Here is a 19,441-nt window from a genome sequence, read left to right on the forward strand (position 1 = left end):
TCTTACTGTGCCTTTCTTCAAACTGGTTTAGGGGAATTTTACTAAATCACTTCAAGATTCTCTAAAATAATGATCTATTAAGAAATAATGAAAGATGTAGGGGAGAGTCAGTAAAGCAAACACTGGGGAGAAGGAAGATACTGATAAAAGCTGTGAAGGGAATAAGAAAATACTGGCAAAGTCACCAGAAAGCTTGGAAAGTAGCAAGCAAACTGCAGGCTACTGTGATAAGTCATCTCCTGTGAAAAAGCACTTACGGGTCTTCACACTGGTATCAAACTCCGGAGGAAACGGAGGATTAGGGCAAATCTGTTTAGTCCCAAAGCCTCCACACCCCTCCCCGACACTGCCTTTCAGGTTCGTGTACCACATTTTGCACTGTCTTTAGAACATCCCTGGGAGTGCTGTGGGCACAAGTAGAATCTCTCAGGATTGCTTCAGTCTCTGTGTCCTGAGCTGAATTTTTTATGTTTCCATCCTTTCTTTCTTAGGATTTTGTGAAAGGGAAGAAAGCATTCCCTGATACTCAATTGCTAGTGCCCATATTAGCATCTCCAGGTGAATGAAACCTTCCCTGGCACCACTCTTCCCCTCCCCTCACCCCAGGACTTGTCTTGGCCTTGTGGTCTGCAGACCTCTCATCCAGCAGCCGTGGGTGGGGCAGGCTACAAAGAAGTGACTGGATTTCCTAGTTAATTGTTTAAGGTACTTGCACACTTACCAGTCAGCACGTATTTTCTGGACACAGTATTAATACTACTACTCATAGTGATAATTACTTCTTACATGCTTCATGTGCAAGATGCTGTTCTAAGCCTTTTAATACAGTATAAGGCATATGAGGACAGTGCTTTTTGCCTGTTTTATTCACTGTTGCAGCCCAAGCACTTAGAACTGTGCCTGGTATGCAGAGGCAATCAATACATATTTTTTGAGTGAAATTATTTATTAAATTGTCACCACAATTGTCTTATGTAGGTACTATTATTGTCTCCATTTTACAGATGAAAAAGCTGAGTGCTTAAGTGCTTTGCTATGATTGCACAGCTAGAAAGTAGGACAGTCAAGTTTTGAACCAGTGGAATGGTTGTTTTGCAAAAATGGCAAAGCAGTTTACATAATAATAATGAAAGAAAATTTGGCTGAATGCAAAATGAAATGCACTTGGATAACCTCACTTTTGGATAACTGAGGATTGAACCATTTACCATATTCTTGGCACAAGCTAAGTTAACCAATAGCTGTAGCTGTTATTTTTTCTTTTTAAGTGACTTACATTTTCTACACCACATCTTATGAATTGTTAGCTATTTTTTGGCCCTTAAGAACACACCTCATTTCGTTGGTCCAGATGGCATTTCTTGAAGCTGCCAAGAAAAAACCCCACAAACAATGCAAAAATATTAACCTCTAAATTTTAAGGGAAAAATAATATCTCTTCCTCTGAAAACCAATAATTCAAATTCTGGAAGCCTAAAAATGCCAATCATCAGCAACATCACTTATTGGTCATCAGAGAGCCATGTCCTCTTAAAGTATCATATTCCAAAACACACACTTGATTTCCAAAAATGCAGAGAAAGAGAAATTCTATGCTTTTCCGTATTTAGAAAATTCCGAAAAGTACATCCCAGCAGATGTTATAAGTAGCATTTAAAAGATGAAGTAATTAAATGGTCCTTCTTTGTAGCAGAAATTAAAGATGAGTTTACTATGATCTTAGAAAGGTGAAAGACTGGCAACTCCTTTCTGGCATCTCAGGTAACAATGTATCTTTCTAGGCACTCTTGTTATCAGATTTATTTGAAGCCATTTAAAGGAATTAGTAAAATGGTTTAAATAAACATGGAAATACTCCAGAACAATCTGCAGTTCTTAGCTCTGGGATGTAGAGATGAGAAATACTGTCCCTGTCCTTCAAGTAACTCATAATATAGAAGGGAAAATGGAAAAGAAAGATGAATAGGAACGTAAAACCCAAATTATAATAAAACACAATGCAGAGACTATAGCTGTGGCAGGCATGGGATATGCACTCCTTCACTGGGGAGCATGCCTGAAGGTTTCCTGGCAGAGTTGTCACTTGAACTGAGTTTTGAAAGACACATCTAGGTATTTCCAAGATGAGACAGCAAAAAGTACATGGCAAGAGAGAAGAAAGTGGCAAGAACTGCGGTGTGCCTATAACAGAGACTGTGGAGGGAGTGAGTCTGGAGAAGCCATCGGGACCCACTTTGTGAAGGACCTTGCTTGGATGCAAGGAAGTTACATTTTGTTCTAGGGAAAACTGAGAAAAAATCAAAGGTGAGAAGCAGGGGAGTGACAACTTGAATGTGCATTTGTGGAGAGATAGTATATTGAACATCTGACTGGATAATATCACAATGGTGCAAAAGTAATTGCAGTTTTTGCGATTACGTTCAGTGACAAAACTGCAATTACTTTTGCATCAACCTGATAGTTTGCGATATTAGCTGATGTTGTTTCTTTTTTTCTTCTTGCAGTTCTCTTTCTCTATGACTTGCCTGCCTCACGCTGCCAAATTCAGACTCCTGGCTCTGTGCTCACTGGCTTAGAGTTGTAGCACGAAACAGAGTCCCCAAAACCAGAGAGATTATGTCTCTAAAACCTAAACACTTTATGGAGAGTTTTTCCACCAAAACTGGTGGAAAAGTAAAAGAAGGGAATTAAGAGCGTATGACAAATATTCAAAATGTTGTGGCCGGGAACATAAAGGGCTGAAGATTTTTTCAGACTAGAGATTCTAACCCTGTATGAGGTAAGAATTTCTGTTTTGTGCTCTATGCATTTTTCTCCCTTTCTCCATTTCTAGAAGGTGGTCAGAATTTTGTGTTTCTTTGCCTAAGGGAGTTTGGAGTCCTAACATTTAAAAGCGGAGTTGCCAGAAGAAACAAATCTTTCTGAGGGAGCCCTCATATTGTTAAGGGAAGGGGAGAGGAGAGGTAAAAGATTTTCCAACCTAGCAAGGGAGTGGAAGTCTTTAGGATACATGCAGACCTCACTCCATTCCCTTATACAGTAGTCCCCCACTTATCTGTAGGGGATAAGTTCCAAGGCCCCCAGTGGGTGTCTGAAACCATGGATAGTGCCAAACCCTGTCTACACTGTGTTTTTTTTTTCTACGATAAAGTTTAATTTATAAATTAGGTACAGTAAGAGATAAACAACAGGAACTAATAAAATAGAAGAATTATAGTGATATAATGTAATAAAAATTGTGTGCATGTGGTCTCTCTCTCTCAAAATATCTTGTTGTACTATACTTAACCATTTTTCTTCTCGTGACTGTGCGAGGTGATAAAATGCTCACATGTTGAGAGGAAGTGAGCTGAATGACGTAGATATTGTGACATAAATGGAAATTTTCAGAAATAAACAGCTGTTAAGTTTTAAATTGCACACCATTCTGAGTACCAATGATGAAATCTTGCTCCACCCTGGTCTGTCCTGCCCGGATTGCCATTAGTCACTTCGTAGCCATCTTGGGTGTAGATTCACTGTCATGGTATCACAGTACCTGCATTCAAGTCAACCTTATTTTACAGAATGATGGCCTCAAAGGGCAAGAGTAGTCATGTAATATTTTCAGACCACACTTGACTGCAGTTAACTGGAACTGCAAAAACCAAAACCTTGGATAAGGGGGACTATTGCAGTGCCCCAGGAAGCTGGCACCATTTAGGCTGAGCTCATGCTTCTGGGTCTACCAGCCTCAGCAAAGGTACCTATGCTTAGGGAGAACTCACTGTGCCACCAACCTTCAAGAGACAGTGTTTTAATTGACATAAACCTTTTGGGACTGTCATATAATCCTGGAGAAAGAGAGTTGGGAAGACTAGAAAAAACTCAGTAATAACCAAGAATAAAAATTTCTGCTCAGAGTTATATTTAATTAGGCTTTAGAAAAAATGATTTGACTTTTCATCCATCCCCAAGTTAGTGGATCAAAATTCATACCCATTGCACATTATAGAATGATTTATGTGGTGCGGTAAGGAGGAAGTACTAGTAAACACCTAATCTGGAAATAGGCAATTGGTTAGGAGGTTTATACCAAAAGTCAAACTAAGAATGACAGGAGTCTGAACTCAGGCAGGAACTGTGGGACTGGGGCAAAGTTGTTGGACATGAGAGATGCTCAGGAGGTGAAATTCAAAAGGAGAAGGGTATCAGTTAGGGCCTAGTCAGGAGACAGAAACTGCACAGTGATTAAACAGGGAAAGTTTAATAATACAATCATATTTATCAGTTGCACAGGATTGAGTACTAAGAGGTAAAGAGAACTAAAAGAATACAGGCATAGAAGTCATGAGAAGGAGCCATTGCCCCAGAGGATGAGATGGAACACTCAAGGAAGGAATACATTTGGAAAACTCCCACCCCCAAGACTGAGATTCAGATCTTGATAGGGAGAATGCTTCTGTATCCACTGGATGGTGAAGAAGTTTGCTGAGGTGTTGTAGCCTGAGGCTGGCAAGTAGAAAACCACCTGCTAGGATGCTGACCACATCTGCCATTAAGCTGGCCTCTGGGTTCTTGCAGAATTTGTTGGGAGGCTTTCTGTAGGGGTACTGCTGAACTTGCCAGGAAGCCACTTTCCAACCCATCTGTCTGGGAAGCTAGCTGTGGCACCAGTGGCACTGTCTGGGAAACTGTCCATGGGGAGGCTGCTGAAACCCTCTAGGGATGAGCACCACTGTGTGTCCTTTACACTGGACAAGTACCACAGGACAAGAAGAGAGAAAGAAAAGAAAACTGGAACCAAGAAGAGAATCCCCTTCCTTCTTCAGAGTCTCTCCACTTACTTTCACTGACAAAGCTTCACTTTGGGCTGGCTGGCAGAGGAGAAATATTTGTAAGGTCCAGCTCCAGGATCATCAGCAGGCAATGAAGGGTAGATTTGGAGCTCAGAGGCAATAGATTGATAGCTGGTGTAAGATTGGGGGTACCTCTAAGGTGACTGCAGTGGCCTGAATGTTTATGTCCCTCCCAAGTTCATAATTTGAAATCCTAACCCCCAAAATGATGTTATCGTGAAGCGAGGTTTTGGAAAGGTGATTATATCCCTCATGAATGAGATCACTGTCCATATAAAAGAGGTCCCAGGGAGCTCCCTGTTCCTTCCATCATGTGAGAACACAGCAAGAAGGAGCCATCTATGAACCAGGAAATAGACCCTCACCAGACGTGGAATCTGTTGGCCTCTTGATTGTAGACTTCCCAGTCTACAGAACTGTGAAGAATAAATTTTTGTTGTTTTTAAGCTACCTCATTTATTATATTTTGTTATAGCAGCCAAAATGGGCTAGAAATTATTTACAGGTTTTTAGCTTGAGTGATGGGATTTGGGGAAGAATTTGATGGATTTGGATCACATTTTTTGAGTCCATAAGATTGCATGTAGAATGAAAATGGGACATGATTGATAAGGGAAACATGGGAATACCAATATTTTAAGGGTAGGTAAAAAAGACACCTCTGAAATAAATCAAGAGGAAGGAAAGTTCTAGGAGGTAAAGCTAGGAAGGAGTGGTGTTATAGAAGCCAATAGAAGAGAGATTTAAAGAAAGGAAGGAGTAGGGAATACTGCCAACTGCTGCAGAGAGGCCAAGTAAAACTAGAAACTGAAATTGCAATACAATTTAGGAGTTTGGAGATCATGTATAGAACCTTATTACATAGAGCCCAAGTGTTAAAAGTGAATAAAGGAGTAAGAGGATTGGACCATGCAGGTTGAACAAGTTATTGCTCTAGAGTTTTGTAAGATGAAGTGAGGTATAATGTGCTATGACTATTTTCAGGGTAGGGGGCTTGTTTTAGAGTTGGAGGAAAGGCATGTAGTACACATAACTGTAATACAAGGTATACCACAGTGAACACTGTAGGAAACTACAAATGAAGTGTAATTGGAACATGAGGAAGCAAGAGCTTATCTCAGGCAGAGGGCATCATAAGAGGCTTGAGATAGGAGGATGCATTGAAGTAGAGCTTTGCAAGATAGGCAGAGTACAGGAGGCACAGAAAAGAACAACTGAAAACACTGAGGGGGAAAAGTACAGGACAGGTGGGATGATTGTGAAGTTTGACCTCTGTGTGATATGTCAAATGGCAAATATTCAGAGTACTACTGGAAGCGGAAATGCAAAGAAAGGAATTTTTATATAACTGTTGACAATTTAACAAGTATTGTATAGCCAATGCCTAGAAAGTCCAATGAACGCTGTCAGGACTTGACTAGCACTGTGTCTAGTGAGACTGCTGAGGACAGTTACATGGAGGACTGATTGGATGAATGAGAAACTGCGAAGAAATATGCCAAGTCAGGGGATTACTAAGGTAGGACTGGCCCAGCCCAGGAATCAAAAACTTTAGTTGGAGAGTACCTGAGAAAATGGCTCAGAGGGGAGGTAAAGGTGTTCTGCAAATTCAGTGACAAGAAATAGTATCGAGATGTTGAAATCTAGTGGATGGAGAAGTATAGGCACTAGTTTACACAGATTGCTTTAGAGATGATGATGCCAGTTAGCAGTGATGGAAAATAATATGGATAGTTTTGTCTTGGGCAGAGTTACAGTTCTGGACAAACTGAGTAATCTTAGGAGATTAGAAAATTTTGATTCTCATCTCTCCCATCTTTCACACAGTGGCTACAATATACTGGGTGCTCAATATGTGTGAGTCGCTATGTGAAGAACTTTAAGAATAGGCTCTCATCTAGGTCTCAAGACTACCTCTGAGATTCTTTCTGTTTTACATGTCGGGAAGGAGAGCCTCAAAGAAGTTGTGTGATAGATATCCTATAGCTAGTAAGTGTCAGAACCAGGATACAAGGCCAGGTTTCTCTGGATCCAGTTCCAGGCTTAACTATTACATAGGGCTATACTTTTGTACATATTGTTCCCTTAATCAACTAACTTGTAACTACTGGTGACCAGGAGTCACATCTTGTACTGCTTGATGCAAATCACTAAGCTCTCAAATCACTAAGTACGAGACTGTCTCCATTTAAGTATTTAATCAGAATCCATTGAACAAGTGAATGTGGAAGTCCACTTAATGGTCTCTGAGGGGCTTGGAGAAGTTGAAACTCCCATATTTACCAAATAAATATGTTCTTGTACTTAAGAAAATACAGCTGCTTAACTCAGTTGATTTGAGCGTGATATGAATGAGGCCAAGTCATAGGTGTAATTCCCTTGTGGGCTGGTTCACTTGGCACACGTTTTATGATCTCAATCTTAAATAGACTTTCTGGCAAATGCAAATACATAGAATTTTCCCCAAGGGAACTGGGGAAAGAAAGAAGAAAGAATGAATCGGTGCCAATTCATCACCACTGCTGGAAAAACACCTTGAATAATATTACCTGCTTCTGGTAGGTCACTGGTGTGGTTTATGTTTACCTATGAAGAATTGTTCATAATTATGATGTTCTGTGCTTGAATTTGTTATGCTGAAATACAAATTAGGACACGCCCCTTAAATAGAAGAGCATATATTAATTTAAACAAAATATTAAAATTATTTCTTAACGACTTTATAGCAGAAGAAAATATCCTTGATTCTCTTAAAAACGAATTTGATTTATACATAAGAATACCTTTACTAAATTGATATATTCCTAAAGGGTTCTCTAGTCATTGTGTTATAAAACTTTTTCTTTTGGAAGAGAAAAGAAGAAAGAACCTTAGCATATAATGTATTGTGCTAGAAAGGTTATGATGGTTCAGGGCAGATGTTCCCTTAATATACAGCTTACTATCTGTGTGATCCAGGATGATTTATTTAGTCCTTCTGTGCCTCGATATTTTACCTGTTAGAAAATCCTGTGGACCCTACAGGGTTGTTCTGAGGGTCTAGTGAAATGATCTGAGTGAAGCACTTCACACACAGGTGGTCTTTTAAAAAAAAGTTCCCTCCCCTCTTTATTTCTCAAAACACCTCTGAGTTTATTTTTCTGAATTGTAAGTGGTGTGAATAATTAGGAAAATTGTTGTGAAAAAAAGGTATCATTTTAAAAATACATGTGTTATGTTAACATCGAATGTATCTTTTAAATGGTTGACAATTTTTTCCCAAGAAATTTTTATTTTGGTTGGTTCTCCATATGGGCAATTTTTGTTTTAGAAATAAGAAAGTATAACTTCCTGTAATGATTTTGCCTTTCCTTTTGGCAAAGGTGAATTTTAGTTTTTTCTGATGTAATGTAAATGACATTGTAATGAAAACAGTAGGCTCTTTGAGGAACAATAGCTTCTCAATAATTCCAAGTAGGCTTTGGAATACAGAGGTTTTCATGGCACTAGCTGCTGGAACAATCATCTTTGTGAGTCATTCTACAGAGTAGAGTGTAGTTCATCTCCTTATCTGTAAAGAATCGCTTCAAGATCAGGCATTATGTTTCTTCTTGGGTCAACAACCCTCTATATAACACCAATATTGTTCTCTTCAACAAACAGGCAAATTGGCATCTTTGGAAAATTAGATTAGTTGCAAACCCCAAAAGAAAATGAATTGACTAATGCAAGACTCAGTGCTTGCCAAATAAGGTATTTGGAAACGTTCACAGAAAAGAAGGACTCAGCCCACATCAACCTCTGGGCACCTATCTCTTTTTCTTTCCAATGTGCCTCCATTCTTCAGCACAGAGCTTTCATTGTGCTGAGCCCCTGGCCTCTGAGTGGTATCTATTAATCTCTGTTACTCATATTCTCATTTTTCTGACTAATGTTGCTCTAAGAAAATTTAGTAGAGGAAAAAATAAAAATATAGCCTGTGAGGGGAATGATAAGGACAAATATATGAAATAGATGGAAGAATCAGAAAAAAAATCAGAGTGGAAGCATTAAGATTAAGAATTTATGCAGTACAATTTGTCATGAGTTGTATTAACCAATAAAGAAAATGAGAAGTTTGTGGATTAATATTTTAAGCCCATACCCTGAATTAGAAGCCAGCAAATCAATGCCAGGAACGAGCACATGTACTCAGCAATTAGCAGGAGGGGGAAAAAAAAGTGAGTTAGTTAATCTGCTTTAGAATCTACCTTGGTTCAATTTTGCATTCTGATCAAACCGTTTCAAACTAGTTGTCATTTACTTTTAAATTGCTGGTACAAGAGATTTGCTGTAAATAGAAGTACTAATTGCACAGACTTGAGCCAAGCACACATACTGTATGCTGGGTATATTTGTCTTTTGCTGTACAGCTCTGCCAATGAACCTGCTCCTGCTGTTTCTACCCTTTCCTTTCTTGGGCACAGCACACTCATTTACTAAGCTCTCTGGTGTGCATGTAGGTGTGAATGTATGTGTGTGTGTGCATGTGGTATGTGTATGTAGATTCTTATAGATAAATAATAGCTTGAGCATTCAAAACAATTACCTTTCATTTGTTCCTGGGACTTCAAATCCCATTTCTCCAAATGGGGAAGCCTGCTGTGCTAGCCTAAGGAGCCATGGATGTCCTGTTGTCATTTTCACTCTTTCAAGATGGCTTTTGTCTCTCTTCAGTTTCACTGCTTTCCATAAAAGGTACAAAGGGTTAGCTATTACATTGCTCTCTGTTCCCACCTCTCTCAAGCTACTGCTTGTCACTGAGTAATAACTGAGAGAACTCTTTATGTGAACTAGATGGAATTGCTGATAATCGGGGGTTAGGGGGTCAGGTCTCAGGTTGGGGCAAGACTCAAAGTTGTGCTGAAACTGAAAAGGGAATAACCATCTAAATCTACATCCTTCCAGGAAATTCTTGGAATGTGAATTTTATAAGTTATGAAAAGAATTGTAAAGAAATGATTTACACATGCCGTATACCAATTGGCAGGAGACGATGTAGTGTTCTTTTCTTATTTCTTAAAAAAATCCAGCTTACTAAAAATATTTTTGTAATGTAGATTCATTGCAGATCATCAAGGATGAGCAAGTACATGGATGAATTGACACTGAACCCTGTTTTGACAATTTCCAGAGGGGAGGCATCCTCATGTCCATTCCCTCCATCAGGGGAAAGGTTAAACTTCCAAAGCCAGTGCATTAATGACTGTTTACTTCAAAAGTATTTTATTTTATTATGACATGTAGTATTCATTACCTAGACAACCAGCTCCTTGGGAAGGGCGTGCCAATCAAAAAAAGTCAAGATAAAGCTCAGAAGTCAATATTGAGAGTACAGGATTCAAATCAAATTAAAGAAACACTACTGAAATTGCTAACCACTTGACTTGTCATTGAGTAGTCTCAGACACGAGGAAACATGACTTTGCAGATATTTCCTCCTTAAATGGACCATCTGTGTATTTACTGGGTCTAGAATTAGCGTCTTTCCAAGTTGTTAATAAACTCAAATCTTCAATGCTACCTTCATAATGTAAATGTATTGTTTTCCTCAGTGAATTCTAAGGTCACAGGGGAGACTCCTAACAAATGAATCCTGTCTGGACACAAAGGAAACATCGAAATTGCCAGATACTCTCTTGGTTACTCCCCAGTTGCTGTTAACGAGCAGCCTGTTCGCCTGCAGCCTCTAGACAGGGAACAAGGGGCACAGCGTTTCCCACTTTATTGGTGACTAACTGGCAAAGCAGGTTCCACTAGCACTGCTTGGCTATCAAAGCTGGGCAATGTGATCCTCTAAGCCACCTGTTTAGGCAAGTGCAATATGGCTTTATACAATTTTCTTGTTTAATTGGAACTGTTTAGGTAATCCTTTTTCATGTCCCTGTCTGTACTCTAAATAAAGATGATCTTAGAGAATCAGAACTCTCCCCATATAAACTTCACGTGAAATTTGAACATGAACTCAGTCACTGGACATGGAAGGGATGGATGGCATTGGTCCCATCAGAGGCATCACCATTTACTAAGTGTCTTCTGGCTTATGTATTTAGTTGCACTTGAAATGACAGCATTTTGGGAAATTTGAAGCTACCAAGGAGAAGAGCAGGGTTTTATTGTTTGTTTTTTAAAGCAGGTATTTCATGAATACTGTATTTGGTGACTCAAATCAGAAGTTAACTTTGAAAAGTAGAATTACTTTCCCCCCAGCCATTGACATTTGTGATCAATGGGTGCTGTTATGTCAGAACTATTATCTCTTAAAGGGAAGACTCTCTGTATAGACACTCAAGAGATCGTCTGGCTTTCCCTTCATTTTGTAGAGTTGGTTTCACATTGATGTTCTTATAGGTCCAAACCCAAACTGTGTATAATTGAATGAATTAGCAACCTGTACTTTTAACAAGTCAAAGCACTTAATTTTACTCCTTTTTATTCTTCCTTTCAAAGATTATAAATAATAATTTTCTAAATTACCTAGTACATTTAAATAATCCCACTTAAAATCTTCATTCAGGTAGTAGTTCTTCCATTGCTATCCATTAGCTTTTAATACATAATATATTTTTTGCTCATCACCATGTACTTACATATGGAAAATAGATGATAGTTAAAAGTCTTTTCTACTTGCTCAGGTCCTATGGCCTTTGTAGCACTTGACACAGTGGACACCCACCCTCTGCTCATCCAACCATTATATTCTCCCTCCCATGGTCGTGTACATGCTTGCCTCTTTGCTTAGTCTTCCTTTGTAATTCTTTCATAATTTTTTTCCATTTTGCTTATCTGCTGTACTTCCTTACTTGACACACAAGTCCACAGTGGAGGGGAGCAGTGAGGCGGAAGGTGCTGGATGACCACAGAGCCTTATCAAAGTCCTTTCCATAGTAGAGTGATCATTGCCTAGAGCCTCTTGGGATTAGGAATCTGATAACATTAGCTTCAGAAATTGATCATACATTCTTCATCCTTACGGAAAATTTCACCAGAAATGGATCCTTTTAACTGGATTAAATTACATTCAATGGCAGTGAGCTATAGAGGAGCCAAGGGAGCTGGATATTCCTGTCTTCTGGTCAATGCATTCTGTCTTTGAGGCAAGGGTAGGGAAGCCACATTATACCATTAGCAGGCTGCATAGTGAGCATGGGACAGGACAATGAGGAGCAGACTATGCAATTTATTTTCACAATAAGGATGTGTATTTTGTAATTTTTAATTTTTTTTTTTTTAGATGGAGTTTTGTTCTTGTTTCCCAGGCTGGAGTGCAATGGCAAGAACTCGGCTCACTGCAACCTCCACCTCCCAGGTTCAAGCAATTCTCCTGCCTCGGCTTCCTGAGTAGCTGGGATTACAGACATGCACCGTCATACCTGGCTAATTTTTTGTATTTAGTAGAGACGGGGTTTCACCATGTTGGTCAGGCTGATCTTGAACTCCTGATCTCAGGTGGTCCACCATTCTCAGTCTCCCAGAGTGCCAGGATTACAGGTGTGAGTCACCATGCCCCGCCAGGATGTGTATTCTTGATATGGATTGGAAAGGGTGAGTTTTGAGGCCAGTGTTTCTTCTCCCCATGGGTAGTGCTTGGAGCTTGGATGAGCACTGCCACTATTCATCTCTGCAATGTTCTTTCATCTCTGCTTCATTAGCTGATTCCCATGATGCCATGTCCTACTTTATGCCCCCCTCGTACCTTGCTCATATCCCCACACCTTCATTATTCCTTATGAATGGTCTTTCCTTAGGGTATAGTCGTATCTTAATGGATATAGGGACTCTTCTATCCTCTGAGTGATTAGAAGCAGATTACATAAAGGATAATTGATTTAATTTGTGTAACTCTCATTTATATTTCCATGATTTCCAAAGAAACTAGTGCTTACTATGAGTACCTCTTTGTCTTCTTTCTTTGTGCTTTTTGTCATGCAACGTTGTATGGTCAAAGGATTTCACAAAATTCCAGAGGCAGATCTCTCTGCCTCTGGGTAGCTATAGATTTGGGGCAAGTTATTTTTACTAATTGAGCTTCAGTTTTTCATTAACAAAATAGATCATAATAATATCTATATTTAAATGACTTCAGCAATGTGGCTCATTCCCAAGGTCTCATCTGTAGCCCACATTATTCTTCCCAGGTCCAGACTGGTTACCAGTTGCTTACTAGTAAACCTCACCTGATGTTTCACTAGCAAATTAAACTCAAACTGTTCTTAAAGTGAATCTTCTCTCCCTTTAACACCGTGATGCTTCTTCTCTAGAGCAGAATGGTATTAGGTGTTGAGTGGGATTTATTTCAAAATTGTGATTCAGGCCCAAAGCTGCAAGCAAAAAATGCTAAATATTACCCACATTTTATTTATTTATTTTTTTGAGATGGAGTCTCACTCCATCGTGCAGGCTGTAGTGCAATGGTGGTATCTCGGCTCACTGCAACCTCCGCCTCCCGGGTTCAAGTGATTCTCCTGCATCAGCCTTCTGAGTAGCTGGGATTACAGCTGCACACCACTACGCCCAGCTAATTTTTGTATTTTTAGTAGAAATGGGGTTTTGCCATGTTGGCCAGGCTGGTCTGGAACTCTTGACCTCAGGTGATGCACCCTCCTCGGCCTCCCAAAGTGCTGGGATTACAGGCATGAGCCACCGTGCCCAGCCAGTAACCCACATTTTAAATGCATGGAGCATACCATTAGGAGTTGGGAATGTTCCCTGAGGGTTTGATGAACTGTTTCAGTTGAGTCAGCTGTGTTCCAAGCCCTTCCCACCTCCGCTGTTTTTCACTTGTCTCCATCTTTCTCCCATCTTTTTTGCCATCCTTGTCCTAGTAGCAACAGGAAATTGTAAAATTTGATTTGGAACCATTGAGTAAAAATACTTCTGCCTCCTCTGTCCTTCCTCCTCACCTTTAGACCAGAGGGGAAGCACTGGCAAAGGTGGGGTAGGTGTAGAAGTTGTGTGTGAAAGAGTGAAGTTGTGTGTGAAGTTGTGTGTGAAACCTCTACTCCAAGCTATTAGAACGTCAGGCCTAAGATGGGATGGTGAGAAAAGGGTGTTTGAAAGAGAGCTTTAAATTCCTGTGATACTGAGATTTCTAAATTACCAGGACTGATTTTAAGGAAACAGAATGAGACTGTTCTGAGAGTAAAAAATAATAGAAGAAAGTCATATACCAAATGGGAAAGAATGTGAAGCAACAGTGTCTTCAATACTTTGCTAGAGGGAAGTAAATTGATTAAGGATTTTGGAATTATTTTGTGGTGTTGAAGATACTCACACCTTGTGAGCCAGCAATTCTGCTCCTAGGTATGTAGTCAAGATAAGCTCATAATTACATACACAGGCCACAGGTACAAAATTGTATTTAGCAGCACTGTTTGTAGCAGTAAAAACAAATGAAAAAAAGTGATAACAGAAATGTTCATAGAAAAAAAGAGAAAATAAATATATAAATAAATGACTGTGGATCACAAAATGAAATATTATAGAGTGGTGAAAAATGAATGAACCATAGCTATATTCAAAAATGGGGATGAATAGTAGTAATATGATATTGAGTTAAAAAAAATGCATCCCTAGAAGTTTATATGTAAGTTGATCACTGTCTTAAACCAACATTTGTGATCAATTATTATTTAAACTCAAGAGAATGATAAACATAATTTGGGATAATTGTCATGGTAGGTAAGAGGAGGCCAAAGATAGAATGGGGAGGCAAACATACATAGATGTAAGTTTATTTCGCTCTTCTAATTATTTGATTGGGTAATTGATTTATGGGTATTGATTATATTACTAATAAATGTAAAATAAATAGAGGGCCATGAATGATGCCAATATATAATGAAACATGTATACTGCTTTATCTAATGTTGTGCTCTTGAAGTCCATGAAGAAAATAAATAGGAAAAAAAGTTATGAAGACAAGTGGGGATGAGATGATTGATGGAGCATAGCTGAAGGCAGTTACTGGTAAAAATTAAGCTGTTGTCCCAACAAGTTAAGGCTTCTCAATGAAATATTTCCAAATGCATGAAACCGCCACTCTCCCAATTGCCCAGATTTAAAACTGAGTCATCTTCTTTATCACATTATCCAGTCCAGTGTTTTTAAACCACAGGTCATGACCCAGTAGATGAGGAAATTGGTTTAGTGGTTTAACCTCAGTTTTTAAGTAAAAAAAGAAAGGGAATTAAACAATAGAAAATATTAGTGTGCATTACACATAGTAAGGGAAGCGTTTTTGTGAAATGTTTGTTTCAGTGATGTATGCAAATGTGTATGTGTTGAATTATATTTGCCTTAGTCCATTTAGTTTTGCTAAAAAGGAATACCTGAGTCTCGGTAGTTTATAAAGAAAGGAGGGTTATTTGGCTCATGTTTCTATAGGCTGTACAAGAAGCATGGCATTGGTATCTGCTGGACTTCTGGTGAGGACTTTTCTACTGTGTCAAAACATGGTGAAGAAGGTCAGAGGCGAATTGGAAATGTGGGAAGGGGGACCAAATAGGAGGAGGAAGTTTACTTTATAACCATCCGCTCTCTTGGGAACTAATTCATTCTCTCAAGAACTAATTCCTTCTCGCCAGAAGGAGAACTCACTACTATAAGAACAGTACTGAATCTTTATAAGGATCTGCTCCCAGTTCTCAAAAACAAACACCTCCCACTAGGCCCAATCTGCCACTTTGGGGATCACGTTTGAACATGAGTTTTGGCGGGCACGAACAATCCATATCCAAACCGTAGACAGATTACTTGTAAGGGAGTAGTTTTTGGTCACGTATATAGGTCTGTCTGTAATGAATCTATTCCCTCCTTGCCTTCTTTCTGCCCCACCTGTAGGCAGGGTCTCCATTAATCCTCACCTGAGGATAATGGCCTCTTAACTGGCATCTTATTTCTGTCCTGACCTCTTTTCAAACTGCCACAACCTCTTGAAGAATCTAGCTAAAACACAGTTCTCATCATCACCTTTCTGCTCATAATCTTACGTTTTCTATTGAAGTCAATAAAAACGTCCCCCACTGTTAAAAACCCTCTGCAACATAGTCTGCAATATTGTCCAAACTCACTTTTTAAAACTTATCTACTGACACTTTTTCTGAAGTCTCTTTAAATACTTCACGGTTTCATGGCATTCTTGCAGCACTTCTACATCTTGCAGTAGTAATTTACATATATCTTGTCCTACCATTGGATTTCAAGCTCCTTGATATCAATGCCTAGAATGGTGCTTTGCATATAGTTGCTGTCCAATACATATTAGGTCATGTGAGGAATGGAGCTTGCAATATGGTCTTGGAGTTCTTTCTAATACAGGAGCTTTTTTTTTCTTTTTTTTAAAAAAAGTATACTGTAAGTTTTGGGATACATGTGCAGAACATACAGGTTTGTTACATAGGTATACACGTGCCATGGCGGTTTGCCGCACCCATCAACCCGTCATCTACATTAGGTATTTCTCCTAATGCTATCCCTCCCTTAACTCCCCACTCCCCGACAGGCCCCTGTGTATGATGTTCCCCTCCCTGTGTCCATGTGTTCTCATTGTTCAACTCCCACTTATGAGTAACAACATGCAGTGTTTGGTTTTCTGTTCTAATACAAGAACATTTATAGCAGCTTTAATAATAACCAAACATAAGCCAGATATCTATCAATAGGAGAACGTATAAACAAACTGTGGTACATTCATACAATGAAATGCTTCTTAACAGCAAAATGGAGTAAACAATATATACAACAACATGGATGAGTCTCAAATACATTATGCTGGATGAAAGAAGCCAGACACAAAGAGTCCATATGGTAGGATTCCATATTTATGAGTTTATTGAATAAGCAAAGCTAATCTATGGAGGAGAAGAAATCATATCAGTGGTTGTTTCTTCAGGAGTGGTGAGACAAGGGTTGACTGAGAAACAACTTGGGAGAACCCTGGGGTAATGTAAATGTCCTGTTGGTAAAGTTCAGGTCACACAGATGAATGCATTTATCAAAACTCATTGACTATTGTATTTAAGATTTAGTGATTTCATTGTATAAAATTATCCTCAAAAAGATCTATAAATGAATATTAAATTCTAATTAGTAATGCATACTCTGAAGTACTTAGGAAGGAGGGTATTAATGTCTACAGTTGACTTTGAAATGCATCAAAAAGACCAGGCGCGGTGGCTCATGCCTGTAATTCCAGCACTTTGGCAGGACAAGGTGGGCGGATCACCTGAGGTCGGGAGTTCGAGACCAGCCTGGCCAACCTGGAGAAACCCCGTCTCTACTAAAAATACAAAATTAGCCGGGTGTGGTGGCGCATGCCTGTAATCCCAGCTACTCAGGAGGCTGAGGCAGGAGAATCGCTTGAAGCTGGGTGGCAGAGATTGTGGCGAGCCAAGATCACACCATTGCTCTCCAGCCTGAGCGACAAGAGCAAAACTCCATCTGAAAAAAAAAAGGAAAAAAAGCATCAAAAAGTAAGATAGCTGATAGATGAGTAGAAGGATACATGGGGTAAAGAGAGAACAGATAAAGTACGTGTAGGAAAATGTTAATGGCAGAATCTAGGTTATATGGGTGTTAACCTATAACAATTTTCAAATTTTCTTTAATTTGAAAATTTTTATAATGAAATGTTGGATGGAAGAAGACAGGTAGAACAATGTAAAATGCCTCCTGGTTTACGATTCCCGATTAGTAATTGATTTTTTTCTCTCTCTGTGATGAAAAAGTCAGTCTTCCCTTATGGCTCCAGGGATGACTGGAGGATGGGATATAAGGAAAGTCTTTCCAGAGAGGTAGGGGATAGCGGGAGCTTGACTAAGACAAAGAGGGGAACAGGCTGGGAGGCAGATGGCGGTAGCGCTGGGGAATATACCAGTCAGGGTTCACCCAGAGAAACAGAACCAGTAGGAGATATATAATAAGAGATTTACCACAAGGAATTGACTCAGGCAATTATGGGGGCCAGTAGGCAGGTCTGAAATCAGTAGGGCAGGTCTTTGGGAAAGGGAGCCTGAAAGCTCTCAAGCAGGAGCTGAAGTTGCAGTCTATGGGCAGAATTTCTTTTTCTTTGGTCTTAGATTTCTTAATGACCCAAATTTTGAGTTATTTAATTATTAGGAGCCACAGGAAATCTTTGAGTTTGCACTATTATAAATTCTCAAATTTGCCTTTATAGAATTATATTAAGTGGCTTGAATGCAAATGTCATCTGACTTTTTCCAATTATGGATAATTCACATTATATATAGCTTAAGTTATTAAAAGTGAGAAAAACTAAACATTTTTACAATTAAGGTTATACTCACTTAGGGGAAATATAGAATTAAGACAAAATTAGAACAAAAATACAAGCACTATAATATTTTAGGTGACATAGCATTTATATTGATGAATTTGTTTCTTTTTACCTCATCCTGATTGACTATTTGATTAAGTTATTTAAAATTCACTTTCCTTCATTTTTCCTTAGGAAAGTAGCTAAGATTTTCCATTTTATAGTTATTACAAATGACTCCAACATTTTTTCTCAGCAAACCATAATAGAATAGTGAAATCACATAAAATAGAGAATCTGGAACCCATACTAGTACATGGTTTGGACTTTTCCAACCAAACAACTAAGGAAAATGGAGCAGAATAATTTGAGCTAGATCTCTTCCACAACTTACCCAAACTCAATGGTTGAGACGAAAAGGAGCAAAATGGCTGAAATGCAGCCAAAGGAAAAAGATTTCAGAAAAACAAGGTCCTGGAAAAATCTATGATTTGGATTATCAATTCCTGAATCACCAAGAATTGGCTGTATTGAAACCCTATCAATTTTTAGTTTAAAAAAGCTAACCATATTGTCTACTTGTTTTTATAAATCAGTTCTAGTCATTTTAAGTAAGATTTTGCAGTTTATGTGGTGAAGTTTCAAAGGATTTTTATTTTGGTTTATATAAAAATTTTCTGAATGGTTTCTGGGCACCAGGTTTTTCAGTCAGATAAGAAATTATTTAGCTACCCAGTCCTCGTTGTGTCTTTGAAGAAAAATAAACATTATTGAAGCCTTTGGCCGGTATTTTTATACAGACATTAAAATTTTTTCCAATTCTGTTTTATAGGCCAGCTATAAGTCAAGCTATTTAACCTAATGAAATTTGCTTTGATCAGAGGAGGCCAATCATCCTTCAAAGCCTTGTTGTGTTTTGAGATGCAAGCAGGCGCCTAATAAATTGTGGGTGCTGCAGTAGCAACAGATCAAAATAGAGGATGATGTTTCATTAGATCATAATACCTGACAAAGAATGACTGCAAATCAATGGGGGAGCGCCGTTACCATGTGGGTCAGAGTAGGCAGAAGGCTGACTTTCTCCTTCCTCTCCTTCATTCCCTTCCTCCTTCTCTCCTTTCTTCTATCCTTTTCTTCTTTTCTCCCCTCCTTAATTTGTTTCCCAGTTTTGCCAAAGTATTTTAGATTACAGAATAATGACTTAAGGCCCAATATTCCTCATCTTTCACCAGGCATTTACAGTGCTAAGTATTACAGGGGGTTATAGGACAATAAGTCAGTAAACGGAACACTTTAAAAATGAATAATA

Source organism: Macaca nemestrina, chromosome 4 (genome assembly GCF_043159975.1).
Source record: "Macaca nemestrina isolate mMacNem1 chromosome 4, mMacNem.hap1, whole genome shotgun sequence".
In the NCBI taxonomy this organism is placed as follows: Eukaryota; Metazoa; Chordata; class Mammalia; order Primates; family Cercopithecidae; genus Macaca; species Macaca nemestrina.